Source organism: Sminthopsis crassicaudata, chromosome 1 (assembly GCF_048593235.1).
Source record: "Sminthopsis crassicaudata isolate SCR6 chromosome 1, ASM4859323v1, whole genome shotgun sequence".
NCBI classification, from domain to species: Eukaryota; Metazoa; Chordata; class Mammalia; order Dasyuromorphia; family Dasyuridae; genus Sminthopsis; species Sminthopsis crassicaudata.
The window spans coordinates 103,377,419-103,399,767 of NC_133617.1; the positions used below are offsets into that span (position 1 = coordinate 103,377,419).

Genomic DNA, 22,349 nt, shown 5'->3' on the forward strand with positions numbered 1-22,349 from the left:
AATCACAAAATGAGTTTTCAAGGATTTTTTTTTAAATTATTCCTTCAGTAGAGATAAGATTGCCAGATAAACTCCAAGGACCCTGCATAAAAAGGAGGATCTTTCTCAGAGGAACTTTTCTTAAGTCTATAAAATGGTTACCAAAAACCATTGAGGGTGGGGGATTACTCATCTAATTTTTCTTTGCCTTATATGAATATTTTTCAGCATGACTTTTTCCCCACTCAGTGAATCTCACTTTTTTATCAAGAATTCTTATTAATAGGTCATAAAATAATTTAAATCAACCAAAAGTAACTGGGTGCTCAATTTTCCCTCAAATGATAGACAGTAGGAAAATTTCAATTATAAGATTAATTATACACAATCTTATGAGAAATCAATGATAATCTACAACATGATATGGCAGTCATAAGAATTAATACAGTCTAAGACTATGGTTTCCAAAAATAATAAAATGTTAGTTGCAGAGACTGAATAGAGCTTGAATAGTTATTATGTTCTTTCCACTAACAATGGTAAAATTAATTTGATTACCATACCTAGCAAAAAAGACAGAAATATAAAGATGGTACAGCAGCAGGACAGATAGCAAAATGATGGATTGGGCTCTGATTTTGACAGTATATGGAACATATTTGGGAAAATTGTGTCTACTTATGAGCACTGGGTTTTTAGAATGCTACTAATAATTTGAAGAATGTTCAATATAAGGCAACCAGAATGTTGAAATACTTGGAGATCATGTTATATAAGATTTATTTGAAAGAATTTAGAATATTTATATTGGAGAAGATGACATTTAGGAAATACTTGATATACTTGATAATATTCATTAAGTATATGATAGAGGATAAATTAATTTGGCTTGACTCTAGAAGATAGAAGAAAGAAGATTAGTGAAAAGTGCTAAGAGGCAAAATTAAATGACCTGGGGAAAACAACAACAATAGTTTCTCATAGCTAGAATTAACAAAATTCTAATGGTTCATCTTGGATCGTAGTGAGTTACTTTTTATTATACATCAAAAAGAAATTATATGGCCACTTGTCAGCAAAGCCATGAAAAAGAGGGATGAATTAGATAGCTCCTTGGGTGATGGTTCCAACTTCAAGATTTTGTGATTCAATAAATTGTTTTAGGTCCACTATCTAGTGGTAATCAATAATCTCACATTCATTTAACTAAATTGAATTACATGATTATATCTCCAATAGTACTGTTTTGCTTTCTGTTTGTTTCTGATTTAAGAGAAACACAATTTTCAAATTAGAAGCATGGATACAGTACCAAAGTATAAAGCCACAGCATATGTCCTCAGGATTCTTACAATGTACTCAGTAAGATCAAAGGTTATAGGGGTCAGGAAAACTGTCACAATTCTAATGGCCTTCTTTTCAGAATCCACTAAATAAATTTGCAACATGAATGTGCTCTGGCTCCACTCTCTGAGGACAGTTCTGGTCCATTCTTCCATTCTGTCTATCTCTTAAGACTGTCTGGCAAGTAAAGGGAACTGGAAATCATTTTTTTCATCTCAGCCAGTGGCTAGAGCCTTTGTTGATTGTCTTCTCCCCAGTTTGGGAGAGTCACATATCTCAAATCCATTAAAGCCACTTAATATGAGATTAGGTTTGGTTGTTGTTATTGTTGTTGTTTTTGGTTTTGTTGTTGTTGTTGTTGTTGTTGTTGTTGTTGTTTTTGCTTTTGTTTTTATGCAAGACTATTTAATTTAGAAGTATAAAATGAGCAAACAAATGAACATTTACTCCAATACTTCATATAAATCCCTCTTATATCACTTCAGTCTCTGAGGAGTTGAGGGGAAATAGGCTCACAATTTAGTTTAGTTCCTACATAGCATTAGTTCCCACTAAATTCAAGTGTAAAGCTCCCTGGACTAGGTTTAGAACCCTGGCTTCTCAGGACTTCTCTACTGAGCTGAGTACAATACCTGACCCGGAATCATGGACCCTGAGGTGCCCAGATGCTAGCTTCTGGTTTGGGAACTCTATATCCTGTACCTAGAACCTAGAACACAGACCAAATTTCCATACCTGTCTTTTTGGGCCATGTGGATTAAGAGTAAGGGAAGAAGCCTTTAGAGCAAATGAAATAATATAAGGAAAACACTTGGAAACCTTAAGCATTATTTAAAAAATCATCATAATTATACATGTGCGATGTCTATATTGCTTAGTATTCTTTGTCTTGGGCAGAAGGGGAAAAGGAACAAATATTTATTGTTTCTACTTTGTTATCAGACATTGAGCTAAGAACAATACAAATATTATTTCATTTAATTCTAGATTATAAACTCTTTAAGAGTGACTCTTAAAAATAGCAACCCCTATATTTACAATAGTGGATAAAAGGTGGACCTTTGAATTGGAAATACCTGAGTTTAATACCCATGTTTAACACATACTAGTTATGTGACTATAGGTATGTATCCAGGTGGTTATAGAGGCTTTTGAGTTTACTGGATAGGTGGGTGAAATGGTAAGACCTATACTTCAAAAACATCTTGGAAGTGGATGAATGATGAATTTTAGTGAGGAGAGATGAGCAGGGATTCCAAATATACCTTCGACAGTTTGATAAAAAAGTATAGACAAGTTCCCAATGTTCAATTACAGAGAAAGTTTTTCTACTAAGAGTTCTCTTTGTTAGTGAAATCAGATGGATCATACCCAAACTCACAAACTGAAAGATACTATTTGGGATATTGGAGATATAAAGGTAAATTTTTAAATGTCCTCAAGAAGTTTCTTTTTATTGAACTACAACTTCATAGGAAGGTTTTTCATTTTTCTTGAAGCCTTTCAGATAAATTAGAATGTTGATTAAAAAAAAGGGGGGGGGAGAAGTTGATAGGGAAGGCATTGAGGAAGAGGCACCATTACACACTGCAAATCTCCCAAAGGAAGCAGTGACAATGACAAGAGAAGGAGAGAAGGCCCCAATGTCATCTGAATTTCCCCCTCCACCAAAAGTTATCCTTCCAGAGAGGAATATCCACTTCTAGCAAAGCAGCATCTTTTCTTCAAGACCAGGTAATCAGATACTGTCAAATTCCCGTCAGTATCTTGGGGTAATCTGAAAGTAAAAAAGAAAGAGAAAATACCACTGTTCAAAACAAGTTTATTTTCATAGCTGGGTGTGCCACATTACACAGGGAGGAAGTCAATGTAATCAAACATCCTGAAGCAGGTCGGTCTTTGGTTTGCTCCCTGTCCTAGATCAGCTGAGAAGCTTCACAGCTGCACCTTGTTGACAGGATCATAAGACATCACCTACTGAATGCAATCATATCACCTCTATGTGTCACTCTGAGGCTATTGTCTGCATGAAATCAATCCAACTGGCTGCTAAAGAACAAAAAGAGTTGGAAAGTTCAACTCAACAATAAATTGAATTCATAGAATCACAGATTTAGAATTGGAAGAGACATTAGAAATGATGTAATCTAACTGCTTTGCTTTATATATGAGAAAATGGAGAAGCTAAAAGAAAGAAAGGGACTTGCTAAAGATCATACAAGTAAAGATTACTTAGGACAACAGAGCAAGGACTTAAACAAAGATCAACAGATTCTAAACTGCAGTGCCTTTCCAATGTTCCATGTTATGATGTTTGTTAAAAACAAAATCAAATAAACAAAAAGCTTTACTTACTTTTCTCTGTTGGGTGGAAATCTGATTGTTCAGATTATTTGAGAAATTATTGAAGATGCATAGACAGCTTTAATCAAACCTAATTCTTGATGTATAATTCATTCTAGGAGCCTTTTAAATACATTTAAAAAATCTGTCCAGAGATTGCTCGGGATCTTCCTTGGCCATCCCTACTCTCTACCTCAAATGAAGATTTTGTTCTGTTACTAATAAAGACCCAAATTTTAAAGTGTTTTCTTGATATCAGCTATGATGATAGTGAGGATCATAATGTCACAATAACATATTTTTTGGACTTTGCCCAGACATTTGGCACTTTAACAAAAATATGTCATCCCCCTATCATGATCAATGTCTTGAAAAGGCTTGAACTCCTTGGCTTGTCCTATGTTGTCATTTCATCAACTATCCTCAACTTATGCTCCTATAACTCCACCTGTCTGTGATTTCCCAGGCCATCATGTTTGCTCTTAGCCTCATTTGTGACTTCCTTCAAGGTTTTTTATTCTATAGTTGGCCATTATACCTTTATCTAATCCCTTAGATGTTATGAAGAGCAAATGAAATAATGTTTGTAAACTATTTCACGAGCATCAAAGTTCTTTATAAATTCTATCATACTGCTGTTACAAACTCCCTTTACAAATTCTGAGCCTGGGTTATTTCCATTATCTATTTTCTTCATCCCTGCTCAAGTGTATTCAGATGCTCATGAAGGAAATCTCATAATCATATTGATTAGGTCCACTTCAAATTCATCTTCTCCAAACTTAATGGGCCTCCACTGCTACATGACAATCCTCTAACACTTTCTTCATTCACTCTTTATCATGCTACCTATAATGTTAGTTCTAAAGAAATGTAATATTTAGCTCAACTCCTTCTCTATACAGAAACTCTTATCCACTTCAATAAAAAAATGTAGCCACATATCTCTAGCTTTCTCTTCAGAATTTGGAATCATAGAATATGAGTTCAAATGCCATCTCTGCCATTTACTATGTTGGACAAGTTACTTAACTCTCTTAGGTTTTAATTTCCTCCTCTGTAGAATGAGAATTTCAGACTGGATTATTCTTAAACTTCCTTCTAGCACTAGTTTTATGATGCTATCATCCCATGATCTCAAATTATTACCTTTTCTTCCCTCCTTTGCTTGAATGACCCTTGAACTTGCCAATATCAAATCCTCTACTCATTTCTCTATCTCTCTCTTTTTCTCTCTGTCTCACTCTCTTCTTCTCTTTCTCTCATCTCTCTCTCTGTGTCTCTCTCTCTTTCTCCCAACTTTTCCCTTTTGTTCTGATTTTTCTCTCCTAACATGATTTATAAAGTAATATGTATTAAAAATAAATAAATTTACTAACAGGGAGGTAGTTTTAACTGATCAATCCTTGTCTCTTAAATTGACCACAGAATTCTCTATTAATATTTAAAATTTTTCACCAAATGGATCTAACCTTTATTTCTAGAGAGGTTTGTAGGATTCATACAGATAATGCCCCCTCAAAAGAAACCTTTGTAGGTAGAATGATCAGTTGAGGAAGAGACTTAGGTGAGGAAGGGCATGATAATATGCTTCACCTATATCAAGGACTCATATGGGAAAAGAATTAGACTTGTTCCCAGAGGATAAAACTAAAAACACTGGATAGAGATTATCAAAAGATATATTTAAGTTTGATGCAGGGACATTTTTTTCCCAATTTGAACTATGCAAAAGCAATATGGATACCCCAGTAAGTAATATGTTTCCCTCCACTAGAGATCTTCAGGCAAAAGCTATGCAAGTACTATTTTTTTTTAGAAAGGATTCATATTCAAATACAGTTTTAATTAAATGGTGCCCCCTCTTACCCTTGAGACCTCATGATTCTGCAGTTTAAATTTCCACAATTGTTCTAGTTCAGGCCTTCATCACCTCATACCTGGACTATTGCAACAGACTCTGAATCTAGTGCTTTCCCTCTAATCCATATAGGAGTAATGTTCCAAAAGCATTAATCTGACTACATTACTCTCTGGCTCATAAACCATCAATGGGTCTTCAATGCCTACTCAATAAAATCCAAATTCTTTAGCCTGGCATTTAAGGCTCTCCACAACCTGTCCACTTCTAGCTTTATCATCCATGAATTCTTAAGTTCAGTTACCCTATAGACCAGCCAAAACTTGAGTATATCCAGTGCTTTACTGCCTCCATGCTTCTCTTTATATACTTTCTGATGCCTACAATCCCTCTTTTTTCTTCACATATCTAGCTTAAAATATAATTTTCTCCTAAAGTTTAATGATATTTTTCTGGTCAGAAATAATTTTCCCATTCTGTTTACTCTCAGAGCACTCTGCTTGTTTGTACATCTTTTATACACTTATCATGGTCTATTTTAGGGATATGAATAAGTGTGAGGGACAAGAGCAAGGATGGAGAAAAAATAAATAGAAATAATATAGTGACAGGGAGATGGAAAGAAATAATGATAGAGAAAAGGACAGAACCTATGTTTTCAGTGATAAAGGCAATTTCAAGGTGATTTCTTCTGCTTTCTCTTTACCAATTCAACTTATACTCTTAGAATTTACTAGAGCTCTAAAAATTATTCTATTTTATATATAAGATATTTGGATATAATTCTTATCATCCTTTCTAGACTTTAAATCTCTGGAACAGGAGTTTTCAACCACTATGTGTCATGGATCTCTTTGCCTGTCTGTTGAAACACAGACCTCTTCTCAGAATATATTTTTTTCAAATCATAATTGAATGAAAAGCTAAATTTCATTTAGAGGCCAATGAAAATAAACATGCATTTTCTAACCCATTCACAGACTCCACAAAATCTATTCATGGATGTTTTAGGTTCTGTGCATCCCAGATTGAGACTTCAGGCTCCAGAAGGAAGAAATTACTCTTAGTTATCTTTAGAGTTTTTGTAGGTCCTAGCTCAGTATATTAGGTCTAGCTGGAATTTGTAAAAAGCTCATATAGAACCCTTAAAAATTGCAATATTCAGTCTGAGTCTCAGAGAAAAGGAATCAGAACTACTTTCTTTCATTGAAGGAGTGAAGGGCCATCAGTATAGACGTTGTATATACTGTCAACTGTGATTACAGTACTGAAAGGTTGTGTTTGTTTTTCTTTGTTACAAGGAAAAGGTCATTAGTTTAAGGGAAAAGTGCTGGAATATATAGAAATGACTGTGACATAAAAGGCAAAAGACATCATTAAAGGTTCCCGTTAATAAAAAATGGTCATGGTTTGAATGAAAGGATAGTAGCAGCCAGACTAGTGTAAAAGCCCTAAAGAAATGGGACACCGTATAGGCGACAAAGGGATGAAAGTGCCAGGAGCAAGGTAGAGAGGTGCTGAAATAAGAGTCAGATAAATTTTATCTGCTTCACAAATTTGGCTGAGTCTGGTCCTGGGCACACAGCCTGACACTAGCAGAGCTGTTCTGCTTTACCAGCTGGTATGTTATCCATTGAAAACAATCTCAAACAAAGTAGTGTTGGTTTCTCATACCTGGCTGGCTGGTTGGTTGTTCATCACACACTCTGAATCCCTCTCTGTTTGCTGTCAGAAAGAGGTAATAATCCCATTTTCTTTATCCTATTTCTGGGATCTTAGACCGATTCATGAAACTCTAGAGAACCAACATGAAGGAATTCTTATTGGGAGCTTCACTAAGGATTATAGACAGTGGTTGATTGATTCATAATTTTTTCCTGGTCCATGCATGTCATTCTGGATTGATTAACATTTTGGCCAACTCATTAGAATAAAGAAGCTCCATTCCATTCATGACTTTTTATTCAATGAACAGTAAACAATTGAAATATATATGAGTGTACATAGGTTGGATAACTTACTACTTTTGTTCCAGTAACACAATAAAATTCATGTTTCTTCTCTCATAATGATTGATTGCAGAAGTGAAAGCTAAATGTTTTCCTAGATCTGTGAAATTATTACATTGGGTCCCTGTCTTACAAATTCTGAATTTAAAATTAGTTTTCCATATATTGAATGCATTTAAGTACTTCATTCTTGGCAGTAGACAAAAAAAATGACCAATTTTGCCCGCAGCTCATGAAATCTAAATTATTGTCATGACGAAGTGATTATGGGGACTAAATTCCAATCCTTATTTTATTATTTAATGAGCCTCAGTTTTCTCATCTGTAAAATAAATTGCTTGAAATAAATATAAGATTTTTTTCTACAAAATTGTGAAATTATGAAAAGCTACTAAGAAATCTATAAAGTATAAACAATCACTATTTTTATAGACCCACAGGATCTAGCAAATGAGATCAGAGTAAGGTAAAGTTGTTATACTTCCCTTAATCAATAAGTGTCTTCAACTTTCTATCATCTCTTGGTTTGGAGACATAGGGATCTATTTCTCATGTTCCAAAAGCAGGGGCCTTTCTGTAAGATAGTGCTACCTTTTTAGTATCTTAGGAAGTGAGAGCTGAAAAAAAACATCACTTAGTCTAACTTCATTTTATACATGAGGAAAGTGGAGTTCATAAGAGCAAAGTGACTTTCACAGGGTCACAAGATTGAATAAATTTCTGGTGTTTGGACTCCAAATCCAAGTTGCTTTAATTTTTCCAATGCTTAAAGAAAATTCAAATTAAGAAATTTTCAGGTATAAAGAGAAGAAAGATATTGTTCTGTGATAAGCCTCTGAAATGAGCTGGAGATAGAGGGTATACTTCTTTGCAAATCCTTCCAATCCAGGTTGTACTGGATAAGCTCTTAGTGTCACATTTGGTACTGATGGTATGTGTCTTTTTGAACCTAGGGAAATTCAATAAGGATGTAATGAAATAGAAATGGAAGCATGGGAAACTCAATCTTTTCCATAGATTTCATTGTAAGATGATATCTGCACTGAGAGTTGCATTGTTTTCAGCTGAACAAGAGATCAGGGAAAGAGGGAAGAAGAAATAGGACCTATTATTTTAAAATGATGACTCAGTTATTTCCATAATCAAATCAAATCTCCCCCTCCCCAGGCAATTGGAGTTAAGTAGCTTGCTCATGGTCACACAGCTACTAAGTATTAGGTGTCTGAGGCTACATTTGAACTCAGGCCCTCCTGACACTGGGGCCAATACTCTATCTTCTGTACCATATATCCATCCCCTCAAATGTTATGTCAAAGTCCATCAATTTATCCTTCAATTTATTTTTTGACAATACCATTTATGATCTAGAAATTATCTCTTACAAACTAGTAAAGAAGAAATCCATGTACTTCCTACACATATTTTAGACAATCTTTCAGAATTCAACTAAAAAAGCAGTATTAGGACTGGATAGTTATCACTCATAAAACTGTTTCTCACAATAGACTGAATATAATGTTACCAACAAAAAAATCAAAACATTTTATATTGATTTCACCATACCAAATGCTCAGAATGGCAAAGATATATGAAATAAAACCCTACAAAATACAGAAGCCTAGGAAAGTGATAGGATGTAGGAAAATGATAAAGTATATATCATCCCCATTTTTCTGATTGTCCCTGATAAACAATTTTGTCCTCTCTACTATCTAGCTGCTCCTGTCTCAGATTCTATTCTTCTGTATATACTTATTTTGTGTGGATACCTTGAGCTTTTGATCTTCTTATTACCTGAAAACTTGGTTAACATTATCTCATTTTGTAAATAGATTTGATATTTCTCTGATTTAGTTTTGAAGTTTGTACTATGCAAATGTTTGCACTATAGATCTTCCTAACTGGTACTGAATATAGTTCTCATGAGCAGTGGACTTAGAGTAAAATAGAACTAGATATGAAGTCCATTTTAGAGAGTGACTTTTTATGGGACTCTGCAAAAGTTACTTAGCCATATTGGTCTCTCTTTCTTTATCCATAATAAAAATACCTATTTCAAAGCTCATAATGTATGTGCCTTATAATAAATACAGAATTAGAAAGAAACTTAAGAATAAATATGTGGAAATTGAGTCCCAATCTGATCAAATGTCTTTCTCAAGGCAAAAATAATTTTCCAACTCCATGTGAAATCTTTCAATTATATCAAACTTCTCTCAAAATATTTTGGAGACCTTAAAAAGTTTTTAAAATATTAGCTAGGTTTTTTATTTTGTTCTTCTCATCTTTATTTCAATGGAGTCAAATAGAAACAATCCTAGGACCAGTTGCTATGCAAACATTATATTTAATGTACTAATGACTGGCAGAGATGTATGAAATAATTTTATTTTTTGTAATTGAATAAGGACATTGAGATCCAGATTCATCTGCAGACTTGCAGGACGCATCATTGGGACGGCTTCAGGGTTAATCAAGACTTTTATTTCTTCTGCTAAGCTTCTATGTTTTGTAAGGTTTCATTTCATAAGTCTTGTATTTGCAAATTGCAAATTTTATTGCAAATTGTTCTATAACTGTTTGTAGCTGATTCCAATGAAATAAACTTAAGAAGAACAAAATAAAAATAATATAATAATTGATGTGATGTATCCCTTTAAGGTATGCAAAATGTGTTAGGAGAGGAAATATAGTAAAATTGAAAGATTACTGGATTTGGAGTCAGAGACTATTTTTTTTTTCAGAAGGCCCCCTTCTGTTTATATAAACAAATCAACATGACTTGACTATTTGTCCAGTACTTTTCATGTTGACATATTGTTGATTGAGTTCAAATGGAGATTGCCCTGAAGCACCTGTTGATTTCCCCCTTATATCATAACTATTTAATAGGTTCCTTCCAAACATAAAATACTGCAGTTACTTGTTTTTTCTCAATAGTATTTTATTTTTCCAAATACATGTAAAGATAGTTTTGAACATTCATTTTTGCAAGACTTTGTGTTCCAAATTTTTCTTCTTTTCTTCCCCTCTCCAACACAGCAAACAATCTAATATAGTTAAACATGTGGAATCCTGTTAAACATATTTCCATATTTGCCGTGTTATGCAATAAAAATCAGACCAAAAGGGGAAAAAAAGAGAGAAAAAAAGCCAACAAACAACAAACAAAGATGAAAATACTATGCTTTGATCCATATTCAGTCTCCATAGTTCTGTCTGAATGTGAATGGCTCTTTCTACTACAAGTCTTGGAATTGCCTTGAATCATGTCATTGTTGAAAAAACCCAAGCCTATTCTGTTGCTATATACAAAGTTCTTTTGGTTCAATTCATGTAAGTCTTTCTAGTCTTTGCTGAAATCAGCCTGCTCATCATTTCTTATAGAACAATAATATCCCATTACATCCATATACTATAGTTGACTCATCCATTTCCCAACTGATGGGCATCCATTCAATTTCTAGTTACTTGTTGCTACAAAAAGAGTTGTTACAATCATTTTTAAACATATGGATTCTTTTCCTTTTTATAACCTCTTTGGGATACAGACCCAGTAGTGACACTGTGGGATCAAAAGGTATTACTGCAGTTACTTTTGACAAATCTGGTAGCATGTACAACTTTTTATAATTTATTCTTCTTAAAAAAGAGAAAATTATTTCTGTAAATTTTTAAACAATTTGTGATTTACTTTGATATTTTGTCTCAATTTTCCTTCTCCTTTTAGGTGGCAGAGTATTTATTTATTTTATAGATGCTTGAAATGCCCTTAGGATCTTGGATTTCATTCATTCAATACAAATATGTGTTAGGATACTTTCCAAATCTAGTAAAGTCTATTTCACAGTTCTAAAACTACATTAGGAGTAGCATTGTGTAGGCATTAATTGTTTTAAAACTGTTCTTCCAATTGAACTTTGATTTTAGTATGTCAAATGAGTCCTTTAACATACACAATCTTTTCACTTGATGATGTTATGCTTTTTACATATCATTCCTGGAGAAAACCAAGACTTTGAATCACCTTTATCCAATGGTTTAATTTGACTTCCAGTTTAAGTTCTAAATCTTCAGTCTCTGTTTTTCTTTGATATACTTAAGGAACTTTACACATCTTAAGTTCAAATTAAAGTGTATCTTTGGAGGAAAATATCCTGAGATGGAAAAGCCATTTAATTAATTTTTCTCTTTCAATAGAATCTTATATGTTCATGCCACTTAAAAAATGTTGACATCTTTATTCCTTAATTTAGAATCGTATTCATTTCTTTTTAGGGAATGTGGTAATGGATTATTTAATGCAAAACTATAAAATTTTTAAACTCTCTGCATGGTCACATGGCCACAATGTTTATTATTATTTGCATTATTTTAATTTTATTTCATATATATAACATATAATATTACATGTAATGGTATATTATAATGTATTATATTTTGGTGTTGGTAGCATATTTTAAAAAGAGAATTGTTTTCCATGTCTAGGCATTAAACAAATATACCATGTTCTTACTATACTTGAATCTTATATACAAGTGTACAAGAATACACTTGAATTAATGTATATTTTCAGCACAAATATATAATAGTCAAAAGCTCTGCAATAATTAATATCAGGTATCTATCTCCCAAAGCTCTGAAATAGCTTCACTTTTCTCCCCATAAACTTTCAATTGGTAATCTCTTTAGATTCTTTTTATTCAGTTATCATCGCTGTTCAGAATGTAGATCTAATAATCCAGCATTAATATTTCTTCTAGTACCAGTTCCATACCACAAACTATTGGACATTTTAAACTGGATGAGCTGTAAGTATCTTAAATTAAAAACATTCAAAGTAGAATTCATTATCTCTAGCCTCAAGATCCACTCCTTTTCCAAATTTCTCTGTTATTGTCAAGGGCACTACTATCCTGCCTATCATCGAAATTAACAATAATAATGGAATTCTCATTTCCTTTCTGCATCACCACATATCCAATCAGTTGCTAAATCTTCTATTTTCTTTCTCTGTAGAATTTCACACTTGTATGTTTGTCTTCGCTCACATAGATATCACTGTGGTTTAGTTCCTCATCACCTTTGTTCATCATATATTGCAATAGATTTCTAATTATATTTCATGTTTTAAATCTCCTGTCCCTTCAGTCCAGTCTCCATACAACTACCACAGTAATTTTTTTAGTGAAGATTAAATAATGTCACACCGTTTCTTAATTAATTCCAAAAGTTTTCTATCACCCATGGGATCAACTATAAAGTCTTCTATTTTGCATTTAAAGCTCTTCATAACTCAGATTTTTTCTTTAAACACTTTACTCTCCTACCTACATTCCGTAGTCAAGCCATATTGACTTATTAGGTGTTTATCACACTTATAATCTTCTATCTCCCATCTCTACACTTACACTATCAACTATATCCAAAATTCTCTCACTCTTCATCTTTAAGTCTTATACTCCCTGATTTCTTTTCGAGAGTTAGCAAGAGCAGCACCTCCTTTAGAAAGTCCTCACTGCTATTAGTGACTTACTTTACCTCCAATACTGCTTTCTATCTATTAACCTTGTATGTAGGGAATGTTTTGGTTTATCATTTATATTTCCAACTATCAGCATAGTGTTTGGCACATGTTATTGTTGTTGTTTAGTCATTTCAGTCACATCTGACCTTTTGAGATCCCATTTAGTGTTTTCTTTGCAAAGATACTCAAATGGTCTGTCATTTCCTTGTTTAGTTCATTTTAAAGATGAGGAAGCTGAGACAAAAGACTAAGTGACTTGCCCAGTGTAACATACCTAGTTATTGTATTAGGCTGGATTTGGATTCAGGCCTTCCTGAATTTAGACCTAGCACTTTATTTACTGATTGATAACCCATAAAGGCAGTATAAATTTAACCTTCACATGGTTATTATGCGATAATCTATTTTGAAAACAGATTTATAAAATAATCACTTTCAAGTGATTTGTTCAGCTATTGCATGATTTATAATGACTTGCTTTTTATATCCCTTGGACTTTGGACAAAACCTATTTTTCCCCCAACCAATATATTAATTCCTTGTAAATGGTCTTAGAATTTTGAGGAAAAACAATCTTTAAATGGTTTGTATAAAATAGACAAACACTTTGGGGTGGGGGAGCACTGATGCTTTAATCTTTTAAAAATAGATCATAAGATCATAGATTTTTGAATCAGAAATTACTATGGTAATCAGCCAGGCCAACCACCATCCCCATTTTACAAAGAAGGAAATAGAGTCCAAGAAAAGTTAATAGGGTAACAGAAATAAGAAGAGCCAAAGGTCTGGATTTAATCCAAGGTCCTCTGACCCCACCCAAACTGGCAATTGTTTTTATATTCTATGCTGCCTCATAGATAAACCTGCCTTTAAGAAAAGTACAATCTATCTGAAATCTGAGAGGAAGCTGGTAAAGTACCTAGCTTAAAAAATAACATAGCAGAGTGAGGAATTTGAGCTGATAATTATGGATCTTAAAGAAGCTAGAGTTTCAGAAACTTCCCTTTGCACAACTATTGACATTCAGTATATTTACATTTGATTTAACTTTTATGTCCATTGTATTTCAACTCCTTACTACCATATAAATGACCAGAAATTCCCTATGTCCTCCATCTGGGACTCTTGTCTCACTGATTTCTTTGTTTCTCAATTGTCTATAACGAAGTTTTTTGAATGTTTTTGAAATGTTCATTTTATTCTTTGAGTAACATGGAGCCCCCATTTCACTGTAACTTTTGACTTTTGTTGTCAACGAATCTGCAATGTTTGATAAAATTTTGTATTACACATCTTGCTCCATTTATTTTCTTTATTGTCTTTACTGGATATTATGGCATTCATACTTTCTCCTGCACATAATAGCAGGGTGATATAACTGTTCTAATACTTTGTCTCAGATCTTCAGTAGCTTTTCTTTACCCTTGCTTCTACCCTAGTGCTGTTGGACACTTATCTTTTAGAAAATGACTTGACAACCATTCCTTCCTTTTTAGAATTTTTATTATGACCACTGAAGACAGTATTTTGTATAGGTTTGAAAAGAGTTTTACTCTTCTTATAAAAATAGTTTTACTCTTATAAAATATTATGGGACAATTTGCTCATTGATGAATATAAAAACATGTTTGTGTATGTGTGTATTTGTGTGCTATATATCTATCCTACTTTTTTGAAGTTCTTAATTTTAGTATTTTTGGTCATGTACTAATCAAATCCAGGTATCTAGGTGACATGGTAGATAGATGATTAGGCCTAGAATCAGGAAGAACTGAGTTAAAATCTGGACTCAAATACTTACATGTTCAAGTCACTTAACCTCTGTTTGTCCCAGTTTTCTCATATGTAAAATGGGGAGCATAATAGCACCTGCCTCCAAGGTGAGGCTCAATTGCAATAATATTTGTAAAATACCTTGCACATTGCCTTGCACTATATAATTATTAGTCATTAATATACCTAAGAAAGGCATTAGTATTCCTAGTTTGTATCATTTGTAGCTTGCCTTCCTACTGACTATGGTCTGTTTTGTGTTTTGTGCATTGATAGGACAGTTTTGAGTTGTCAGCATGTAACCTAGGTAGTGTACTGGATACCAGGGGTACCAAGCCCGGTATCAGGAAAACCTGAGTTCAAATCTATTATCATGTACTTATTAGCTATATAACCCTAGGCAAGAAACTTAACTCTATCTGACTCAGTTTCCTCATCTGCAAAATGAACTGGAGAAAAAAATGTCAAATTATTCCAGTATCATTGTCACAATGGTGGGATTATGAAAAGTTCGCAGTGACTAAAATAACTGAGATCCTTGCTGGACATTTCCTTTGACTCAGCACCAATTTAGTCACTCTGCTTGGAATTGTATAATCCAATTAGTGGTATTACCAAAATCAAACTGTCCAGGTTTTCACAGGTTAGGTGTCAAATTCAAATGAAAACAAAGTTGGGAGCACTAAAACTTGCATAAGGATCCCTATAGTGCATATTAACTTCGACAACCTTATATTAATATTATTCTTTGTTACATTGTATTTTTATGTTGTTAAATATTTCCCATTTACCATTTTAAAATTTCACAATTTTAATCTTATAGGAACTACACTTGGGAGTATTATAATTGCAGTGTGACGGTGGACGATATACTTTATTCTTCTGCTCTTAAAAAACTGAATTTTCCTGCAAAATGGCATCTAAATTTTTCCCCTATTGTATAAATTTCTCTCTTCCTCACAGCATGAAAAATGGGGTGGGGTTTTAGAAATTTATTAATTATCATTGCTATCACCACCATCATCATCATTAACTAATAATAATCTTATTCCTCCTCACTCCATCTCAAGAAAGATAGGAATTGGCCATAAGCTAATACATATTAAAAAAAAAAAACTATATGTAACCACAAATCATCTACTAAATGACAGCTATCAACATCATTATAATTAACATACCATTTATTCTATTATTTCAATAAAACTGCTGTTTAGTCTATAATTCACCTTTGCATTTTCTATCCTATGCCACTTTCTCTTTCCACTGATTTTTTTCTTTCTATTACCTTATAACTATATTACACTTATAAAAATTACCTAAGACTTCATTATATAATTTTGTAACTATGATCTGTTATTATCTACTTAAATCTAAGACTTTATTACATAATTCAACATTGCAATATTCAATTTGAAAAGTGTTTTGAGATACTTTCCTACAAAGGTTCTATATTAAATTACATTCATTATTCTTGCTAAATGCAGACAAGTCATGGTTCAGGTGAATTAGGTGGTAACACCCACTATCCTGAGCATATTCCTTCATATTTAGTATTTTATGTCTTAAAGAATGAAAATAATTTCAAATTCCAAAGCACTTAACTAGCACTGAGCCATGCCTTATAAAATGAGCAAATCCTCATTAGCAGGAAGATAGGTCCTTGCAAGTAACTCTTTCAGGTCACCATGACATATTATTAAAGGGGAACTTGGCAATCTGAGGCTTTGCTCTGCTGAACCTAACAAGCATTAGTTACAATCAATTCTTCAATAATTCAGGATGTGACTTTTGAAAATTCATTGGCTTGAGCAATACCTTCATAACTTTCATGAGTAAGTTTTCATGAATTGCTGGGATGTAAACAAAATAAATCAAAACAGTATTATTTGGTGGCCAATCTTCCATTGAAGAATTTTTGCATTTTTAGCTAAGTACAATATTATTAGTCCAGTACTGGCACTTAATAAATGCCTTGACATAATTTGGGGATACAAAGAAAATTATTTCCTTGCTCCCCTAAATCTCTGTTCTCAACTAGTTCACAGTCTAAGGGGACAGAACAACAATGCAATTATATGCAAAGAAAATATATGCAGAATGAATTTGGGGTAACTAAGGGGAAGGTATAATGATTAAAGAAAACTAATTAAAGCTGTTAGGATTTTTTGTTTTGTTTTTGTTTTTGTCAAAAATATGATTTTAGTGGGGAAAGAGACAGACAGAAAGACAGAGACAAAAAGACACAGAGAGGTATCCAAACATGGAGGAAAGTAGTGAAAATGCCCAAAGTGAGTAAAGGAGCCCATTGTAGTGGACATAACAAGGAAACCTGTGTCATTGATTTGTAAAGTATATGAAAGGGTTTAAGGTATTAGAAAACTGAAAGATAGGGAGGGGCAAGGTTATAAATGACTTTGAAAAGAAACCAAATAATTTATATTTGATGCTAGAGGTAATGTGTAGTCACTAGGAGCATAGTTACTAGCTTATAGTACCTGCCACAACTGGAATTCAGCTATTATAGCTATTAAGAACCTGGGGCCATCTTTATAACATTATGAAATATTAGAGTAAAACACTAATAAGAGAATAATCTTCTTCAAAAGTTCTACTATGAAGCCTCATCATGATATGAAAATGACCTTACTATCACAAAAGCTTTACATAATTTTGGTCAAGTCTTACTCTGCTGGAAGGCAATAGTGCATTTACGGTGAAGCTCATTCATAGTAGGTGGGCTGTTTGATTATAAATTATTTGACCATTGAAATTCTTGAAACAAAGAATATTTCAAATTACTTTCAAACTTTGCCCTTTCAATAGTTGCTGGAATAAAGGACAGGAAGGCAAGGCTGAGAGTTGGGCCAATGAGTCCTAAGAATCATGTAATTATACAAAAGATATGAGGAAGTTGTGTCTAAATTCATTGGTTTTCCTTGGAGAAACAAACAAACAAAAATAAGTGGATGAAGCCATTTGATCCTATGCCTGAAGAAAGTCAAACTCAGTGGACATTTCAATCTCAATATACTATAGAAAATTCAACCTCAACACATTCAAACAGAGCTAATTATTCCTCCAAAAATTTCCACCATCAGAAAGTCTTCTTTTCTGTCAATGACAATCACAATCCTTTGAGTCATCTAGATTCACAACTTCATTGTCATCCTCAATTCTTCACTGTCACTCACTCTATATAATCAGTTGTCAAATCATGTCATTTCTATCTCCACAACATCTTTTATATATGCCCCCTTTTCTCCACTCATACAGCCAGTCACCCCATAGGTCAGACCCTCATTAAGTCATTCCTGGACTATTATAATGGCCTTTTAATTCAACTCCCTGACACATAAATTCCCCCCACCCTCTGACTCTAATCCATTCTTCACTCGGCTGCCAGGGTAAGTTTTTTATAAATCTAACCATATCATCCCACTATTCAAGTACTTTCAATGTCTTCCTGTTATCTCTAGAATTAAATAGACCTTGTAGACTTTACTCTCTAGACACTTCTTTTTTCTTTTGTGTCTCCCCTTTAAAATATCAGTTCCTGCAGGTGACAGTGTTTGGCACTAAATAATTGCTTCATTTTCATTTATAGCTTTTACCATTTGCATAACAAATGGTAACATTTTCCTTGTCAATGCATTTTAGCTTCATTTTCATTTGTTTTATGTTTGAATATCTTATTTAACAGGTAAATTTGAAAATTGTTTATTTTATTTCTTGCAATGTAGAATGTATTTTTATTTGTTCTAACAAAATTATGGTCTGACTTGCACTAAGTAGCTAATTAGGAAATAACTCTAATATTCATAATAAGTACTTCCCTATCTTTTAAGATGTAGTCAATATAAATGCAAGGCTTCTATATGGTCTTCAGATCTTTGAAATTTTTTTTGTTTCTTAATAACTGTTTTCCCCCCAACATCCTTTGTCATCCTTCCCTGTAATCACATTTGCAATGAAATAATGATGTCTTAGATTATTGGTTGGGAAGGAGGAACCAAGATGATGGAGAAAAGTCAGGAAGTTTCCTGAGCTCTTCCCCAGTTTCCCTTAGAAACACCATTATATCAAGCTTTTAAAAGAATTCTGGGACAACAAAATCTACAAAATATGAAGTGAAATAAATCTCCAGTGGAAGATAAAAAGACTTCAGGAAAAAGTCTGTCTCACTTGGGTAAAAAGAGAAACATAGCCCAATGCAGGTGGCAAGGCAGTAAGAGACTCTTAGCCATAGCAAAGATCAGCATCTGAGAACCCACAGTCCTAACTCAGCAGGCCAGTGGCACAGCAAGTCAGCTTAAGACCTCCTGTCCTAGAACAGCAGGCAAAGTGCCATCACTAGGATCCAGGGCACAACATGACTAGATTGGGCCAGCCTAGTGCAATAAGCAAGCCACCAGCCTTACAAATCCCAGCATAGTAAGCTAGTCTCCACAAGCCTGGTTCTCAAGAAGTTTTGGACAATGCTTTCTGTACAGAGCAGAGCTTAACTTCAAAAAAATAAGCAAAAAAAAAAAAAAAAAAAAAAAAAAAACCCTGATCATAGAAAGTGATTGTGGTAACTGGACAGATGAAAATACAAACTGAATTGGGAAGAACTAAGAAATCTTGGAAGCTCAGTCTCCATAGGGAGGAACACTTATTCAAAGGGAAAAATTAGTAACAAAAAAATTTTTTTGAAAGTTTGAAATCAGTGAATCTCAGAAGCAAGAAATTCATTTAAATACCTTGACCACAACCAGATTATTAAAAAAACAGAAAAGATATTAATAATAGAAGAAAATATGGCTTCTTTATCAGTGAATGAACTAAGCATCTATGAATAAATATTACAAGGCAAGAGAAAATTAAGATCTGATAAGACAGAAGAGTCTGTGAATTCCCAAGAGAACATTTAACTACAGCAGGAAGTTCCTGAATGACTTGAAAGAGAAATAAAAATTGTGAAATCAGGATGTATGATAGCCTATTCAGCAGAAATCATTGTCAGAATAGAAAAACTTAAATCTAAGGTGAAAAATTCAACAAAAAAACAAAAAAGACAACATTGAGAATTCAATATACAGAAGTGAAAGAGAATCTGGAAGAAAAGAAGCAAAAAGCAGTACTGTTAAAGAAAATATAATCATTAAAATACATTGATTTCAAAAATATTATATGCAGAGACAAATTAAGGATTATAAATCTCCTAGAAGAATATGACTGAGCAGGTAAGCTGATATGAGTCACAATCCCATTTTACCAGTGTAATGGATTATTGGCAGCCAAATCTTTGTGGCTGAGTGAGTGTACCTGTATAAAACAACCACAAGAATTGGGAGCAGTGATGGGGCAAGGACCCTCTGAGAAAAGCAGTGATAATGCAGACAATGACATTAGACAATGGGGAAAATAATATATATGTTATATTTGAATCCTATCTAGATTTGGAAGTTTTAAAAGTAGAAAATTAGAATGGATGCTATGTTCCTGAACCACTTATCGCCTTTTCATACATACCCCCTACCTATAGGGCAGTGATTCATTTTCTCATCTATCTTTCCTCACTTTCTCTGTCCTGGGAGGATGTGTACTGTCTCCCTCACCTCCATTTCTTAATACTTTATTGAAATTTCTGTTTTCTTCAGTTATTAAGTGCAATAAGCATAATCAACTACTTAATTGTCCATCTTTTTATTTTATTTTAATGTTGATATTTTATTTTCTCAATTACATGTAAACAGTTTTAACGTTATTTTTTTCAAATTTTAAGTTTCAAATTCTCTTCCTCTTTACCTTATCTTCCTTCATTAAAAAAAAAAAATTTGGAATAAGTTATACAGGTGTGATTATGTAAAACACATTTCTAGGCAAGTCAGCAAGTCATTTTGTGAATGATAAGATTGAGGGGGGAAAGAAATATAAAGAAAATAAAGAAAAGATATCTTTGATCTATATTCAGACTCTAACAGTTCTTTATGTGGAGACAGACAGTACCTTTCATCATAAGCTTTACAGAAATGTCTTGGATCATTGTATTACTGAGAATAGCTAAATTATTCAAAGTAAGTCATCATAAAATATAGCTGTACTATGTACAGTTTTCTCCTGGTTCTGCTTACTTACTTCATTTTGTATCAGTTCATGTAAATCTTCCCATTTTTTAAAATCATCCTGCTTATTATTTCTTAAAGCATAGTAATATCCCATTACAATCTAATACAACAACTTGTTGAGCTATTCCCCAATTCATAAATATCCTCACAGTTTTTAATCCTTTTCCACCACTAAAAAGAGCTGCTATAAATATTTTTGTACACATAGATGTTTTTCCTGTTTGTTTTTTCGTCTTTTTTTATCTCTTTGAGAAATAGACCTAGTAATGACATTGTTGGTCAAAGAGTAGGCATGTGTTTTTTGGTTTTTTGTTTTTTTTTTTTTTTTTTAATTTTGAGGCCTAGTGTTTTTATTTTCATATATTCCCTGCAACATTTGTCATTTTCTTTTTTTGTGATATTAGCTAATCTGACAAATATGAGGTACTAGCTCAGAGTTGTTTTAATTTGCATTTCTCTCATCAATAGTGATTTAATAGATAGTGTAAATTACTTTGTCTAAAAACTATCTGTTCATATCCTTTGAACATTTATCAGTTGAGGAAAAGCTTTTATTTCTACAAGTTTGATTCAGTTTTCTGTGTGTTTTAGAAATAAAGTGTTAATCAGAAAAACTTGTTGTAATTTTTTCAATTATTACCAACTATGTATTACATCCATACTATTTCACCCATTTATCCTAAATTTTCTCTCCTTTTACCCTGCCCTTTCTTAAAAGTATTTTGTTTCTGATTTTTATCTCATCTAAACTGCCTTCCCTTCTATCATCCACACACACACACACACACACACACACACACACACACACACACACACACACAATGCACTGTTCTCTTATCCTCCTCCCTTCCTATTTTCCTGTATGGTAATAGAGATTTTTATACCCAATTGAGTGTGTATATTTATTTCCTCTTTGAACTGATTCCAATGTGATCAAGGTGTATGTGCTCCCCTCCCTACTCCCTCCATTTACTCCCTTCATTGTAAAATCTTGTTTAAGCTGCTGTTGTGTCAGATAACTTATTCCATTTTATCTTCCCCTGTCTTTTTCTCCCAATGCATTCAGGGTTTCTCATCTCTTAATTTTATTTTTAAAAATCATACTCAAATCTCTGCTTTTGGTGTATGTACATTCCTACCTAACCTAAAAAAAGAGAGGGACTAGGAGTTATTAATTTCATTTTTCCATGAAAAAAAATATAAAGCTTAATCTTAAAAATCCCTTATGATTTTTTTTCCTGTTTACATTTGCATTTTGTATTTGAAGGTCAAATTTTCCATTTTTCTCTGATCTTTTCATCAGGAAAGTTTGAAGGTCCTCTACTTCATTGAATATTTATTTTTCTCCCTGAAGGATTACACTTAATTTTTTTCTAAATAAGTGATTGAACATAATTCTTGGTTAT

At 33.1% G+C, this 22,349-nt stretch overlaps 1 long non-coding RNA gene across 1 annotated transcript in view; it reads right to left on the reverse strand.

The window, feature by feature from the left end:
- Nucleotides 1-2,758: 2,758 nt before the first annotated feature.
- LOC141552732 (uncharacterized) overlaps nt 2,759-22,349 on the reverse strand; it is a 41,929-nt gene continuing 22,338 nt past the window's right edge. Inside the window, exon 2 of the long non-coding RNA XR_012485241.1 lies at nt 2,759-3,100. This is a non-coding gene — a long non-coding RNA (uncharacterized LOC141552732). The remainder of the gene's footprint in view (nt 3,101-22,349) is intronic.